Here is a 5379-nt window from a genome sequence, read left to right as displayed (position 1 = left end):
CACCCCTACTGCTACTATCACATATATCATAACATAACATATTATCAGACATATCTGGGGTGCCTGAACTACCCTTCGGTCCTAGCAACTGCACTCGGGGATTGGTCCCCTCCTACTACCACTATCGCATATAACATAACAAGCTAGTATGCAAACATATAATCACATACTGTCAGACATATCTGGGGTGTCTGACTACCCTTCGGTCCTAACAACCGAACTCTACTACTATCACATATAACATACCATGCTAGCATATAACATATCAGGTAGTAGCAAACTTAGATGATATCACGAAAACAATCATCTATCATACATCCCCTACTGGTGGGCCGGCATTGTGGCCTTAGACCCACTGCTACTGGAAGGTAACTCACCTCGAAAGTAGCAGTTTAACTTATCAGAAACTGACTGTCTACTGCTGCTGTTGCTCCGGACGTCCTCCGACTATAAATCCCACAAAATGATCGGTCAAACACTACTAGATGTTCTTAGGGTAAATGACCCTTTTACCCTCGACCAAGTCGAAATCCAAGTCAAAGTGAACTTCCAGTTGACTGGACTCGCCGAGTCCACGAGCAACTCGCCGAGTCCTTCACTTACTAATCCGGTCCCACTCGCCAAGTCCCTCTCCCCACTCACTGAGTCACCCTTGACTCACCACTCGGGACTATGGGGCCGACTTGAGTACCAACTCGTCGAGTTTGAAGAACAACTTGGCGAGCTCCAGGCAATCTTCATAGGACTCGCCGAGTTGTTCATCCAACTCGCCGAGTCTAAGACCATCTTCATAGAACTCGCCGAGTACCACTTTGGGACTCGCCGAGTTCCTCGACCCATTTCCCAAATAGGCCAGATCTGAGACATGCAATGCTTCAAAACCACATATCTATGGTCCTAGGCCATGTTTACCACGTAAAGTTGCAAACTTTACGTGCATGCATGGCCCAATGAGCTCAAACATGTAATTCCAAGCTCTTTAAGAGGTCCTACACTCAATAGGGACCTCAATCACCTCAACCACAGAGACTTTATGCTATTAGGATGTCTTAAAGGTCCAAATCTGAAGTCCTTGCAGAACATTAACCATAAACATATAGAGATTTAGGTTCTTAGGGCTTAAAACCTATTTTTAGGGACAAGAAAGGGGGTTCCATGAACTAAAGGTCAAGGTAGGAACTTTTCTACCTGAATAGAAGCCCTTCACAGAGTATATTCCGGATCTTCCTCCCTTCTTGCACTCTTCAACCTTCTCCTTCTTCTCCCAAGCTCCAAACCACCTTCAAAATGCTAAAAATCACCCACAAGGACACAAAGGGGGCTAGGGTTTCGTTCTACAGATCTCTGGGAGTGCTAGGGGTTGTGGAGGCTGGGTTAGATCGTTTAAATATGGTGCAAACACCCGGGTTAGGGTTTTAGTCCCTACAGGGTCTACTCGCCGAGTCCCACGACCCTACTCGCCGAGTAGCCAGAGTTGAACCCGAGTCTAGACCTGCTTCTACTCGGCGAGTTAGTCCTTCAACTCGCCGAGTCCAAGGTTAAAATGCAATACATAAGGAGAGTTAATAATCAAGAATACATACCAGGAACCAGGTGCTACAAATCTCCCCCACTTATTTTAGACTTCGTCCTCGAAGTCTGCTACTCAATCCTGAAACAGCTCGGGGTAATGCTCCATCATTTCTTCCACCGGCTCCCAAGTCCACTCGGACCCCTTTCGGTGCTGCCACTGCACCTTCACTAACCCCACCCTCTTGTTCCTCAGATCCTTCGACTTCCGGTCGAGGATTGCGACTGGGAGCTCAATATAATTCAGGCTGTCATAAACCTGTATATCCTCTAATGGTACCACCGTTGAATCATCCACGAGACACTTCCGCAGTTGGGAGACATGGAAGGTGCTGTGGATCTGGCTGAGCTCGGCTGGCAGATCCAGCCTATATGCCACCTTGCCCACCGGGGCTACAACCCTGAACGGACCAATGAATCTCGGGCCTAACTTGCCCCGCTTCCTGAATCGAATGACGCCTTTCCAAGGCGACACCTTCAGGAGAACCATATCCCCGACCTGGAACTCCAGGTCTGATCGACGCTTGTCGGCGTAACTTTTCTGCCGACTCTGAGCAGTCTGAAGCCTGCTCCGGACCTGCTGAATCTTCTCCGTCGTCTGGAGCACCACTTCAGTGCTTCCCATGACCCTCTAGCCAACCTCTCCCCATCATATCGGGGTCCTGCACCTTCGTCCGTACAACATCTCGAATGGAGGGCGGTCGATACCCGTGTGGTAGCTGTTGTTGTACGAGAACTCAGCCAAGGGAAGATAGGTATCCCGACTACCACCGAAATCCAGCACACATGCTCGCAACATATCCTCACGTGTATGGATGGTCCGCTCACTCTGACCATCCGTCTGCGGGTGAAAGGCAGTGCTAAAATGCAGACGAGTGCCCAGCTCATCATGAAACTTCTTCCAAAACCTGGAAGTAAAACGCACATCTATGTTTGAAATCACTGATACTGGCACCCCGTGTCACACCACTATCTCCCTGATATAGATATCTGCCAACTTCTCAGCCCAGATGCTCTCCTGAATCGGAATGAAATGGGCGCTCTTAGTCAATTGATCCACGATGACCCATATAAAATCCACTCCTCGCGCAGTCCTGGGAAGCTTTGTGATAAAATCCATCATAATATCTTCCCATTTCCACAACGGAATATCCAACGGCTGCATCATGCCGTGCAGTCTCTGATGCTCGGCCTTAACCTTCCTACAGGTCAAACACCGCTCGACATACCACGCCACATCCCGCTTCATGCAGGGCCACCAATAGTCCAGGCGAAGATCCCGATACATCTTCGTCGCCTTTGGATGAATAGAGAATCGGGATTTGTGTGCCTCCTCCATCAAGACCTGGCGCATGCCTCCATGATACGGCACCTACACCCTACGATGTAGTGTCAATAATCCCTGGCTATCATAATCGAAGGAGGAAACCTGACCCACCACACGCTCGCTCTTCCGATGCTCCTCCTTGATAGCCTCCTGTTGAGCCTCTCGAATCTGCTCCAACAGAGGAGTCACCACGGTCATCCCCATGCAAACATCCCTGATCGGCGCCGCCTTGCGGCTAAGCGCATCAGCCACCACATTGGCCTTCCCTGGGTGGTAAAGGATCTCACAATGATAATCCTTCACCACGTCCAACCACCGATGCTGCCTCATGTTCAAATTCAGCTGATCCATGAGGTACCTCAAGCTCTTGTGGTCCGTGTAAATGGTACAACGAACCCCGTAAAGGTAATGCCGCCATATCTTGAGGGCGAAGACCACCGCCCCCAACTCCAAATCATGTGTCAGGTAGTTCGCCTCATGAGGCTTCAGCTGCCTCGAGGCATAAGCAATGACATGCCCCCTCTGCATCAACACCGCACCTAAGCCTGAGATCGACGCATCGCAATATACCACAAAATCCTCCACGCCCTCGGGCAGGGCTAAGATCGGTGGCTCGTACAATCTCTGCCTCAGAGTCTCGAACGTTGCCTGCTGCTCAGGCCCCTATCGAAAAACCACGGCTTTCCTAGTCAACCATGTCAGGGGTACGGCTATCTTGGATAAATCCTGAATGAACCTCCGATAGTAGCCTGCTAATCCTAGGAAACTCTGAATCTCGGATGGAGACTTCGGAACCCCCCAACTCATCACAGCCTCCACCTTGGCCGGGTCTACTGAAATCCCATTCTGGTTGACGAGGTACCCAAGAAACTGCACCTCGCGCAACCAAAACTCACATTTTGAGAACTTGGCATACAAGCTCTCCCTCCTCAGGGTCTCCAAAACCTCCCCCAGATGCTCCTCCTGAGTCTTGGAATAAACCAAGATGTCATCAATGAAAACTATCACAGACCGATCCAACATCAGTCTACATACGCGGTTCATGAGGTCCATGAACGCGGTAGGAGCATTGGTGAGCCCAAATGGCATCACCACGAACTCATAATGGCCATAACGCGTCCGAAACACGGTCTTCTGCATATCCTCCTCTTTAACCCTCAATTGATGATAGCTTGAACGCAAATCGATCTTGGAGAACCAAGATGCTCCCTGTAACTGATCAAAGAGGTCATCAATCCTCGGGATTGGGTAACGGTTCTTCACCATCACCTTATTCAGCTCCCAATAATCTATACACATCCGGTGCGACCCATCCTTCTTCTTCACATACAGGATCGAGGCTCCCCAGGGTGAACTGCTCGGACGAATAAATCCCTTGTCTAGCAGCTCCTGCAGCTGCGTAGACAACTCCTGCATCTCGGGAGGAGCCAACCGATAGGGTGCCTTGGCTAAAGGAGCCGCACCAGGAACTAGGTTGATCCTGAACTCTACCTGACGCTCCGGAGGTATTCCAGGAAGCTCCTCCGGGAACACATCAACGTAGTCTCGCACCACTGGAACCTCGCTCACCGTCACCTTACCCGCCTCTTGGGTATCCATCACATACGCGACATAACCTGCGCATCCCTACTGAAGGTATCGTCTAGCCCTAGCTGCTGAACAGACTAAGGGTCCACATTGTGGCCTCTCGCCATGAATCACTAACTCTCCCCCACTTAGGGTCCTGACCCGCACTAGCTGCTGTGCGCAATCTATCACCGCCCCATTGGGGCTCAACCAGTCCATGCCTATAATCACCTTGTTCCCACGCAACGGAATGGGAACCAAGTCCACCAAATAACTCTCCTCAAATAACTGCAAAACACAATCCTTGAACACTGCTGATGCCCGCACCGATCGATCATCAACAATATCTACCTCTAAAGGGCAATCCAACATGCCCGAAGACTCAATGAACTTCTTGCTAAGCGCAAGGGAAACAAAAATGATCGGGTAGCACCCGAGTCGAACAACACCTGGACTGGGATACCGTTCACATGGAACGATCCTAACACATATAGATACATAAACCGAGCACATATCAATATCATAACATCATAAAAATAATGAGAAGGAAAGAATCATACCCGTCATCACATCGAGTGCAGCGCGTGCCTCCTCGGCGGTCAGCTGAAATGCCCGGCTCCTCACCACTGGAGCCTCTGCCTTGCCCTATCGGCCATCCGTGATCCGCAGGTTCGCTGGAGCTGGCACCTTTACCGGCGCTGGAACTGTCAATTGGGGGAAATTGGCCTTCTTGTGGCCCCTCTGGTTGCAGTGGAAACACAGCAACTCAGACGTCTGAATAACTGTTGTCGGAGCAGTGCAATCTCTGCTAAAGTTCCCAGGCTTGCCGCACTTATAGCAGCCTGACGATCCCAATCTACATGCCCCCTCATGAGGCCTACCGCATTTCCTGCAGTGGCTCGGTCCTATTTGGCCTT

Source organism: Lactuca saligna, chromosome 9 (genome assembly GCF_052625555.1).
Source record: "Lactuca saligna cultivar CGN05327 chromosome 9, ASM5262555v1, whole genome shotgun sequence".
Classification (NCBI taxonomy): domain Eukaryota; kingdom Viridiplantae; phylum Streptophyta; class Magnoliopsida; order Asterales; family Asteraceae; genus Lactuca; species Lactuca saligna.
Note: the sequence above shows the minus strand (reverse complement) of the source record.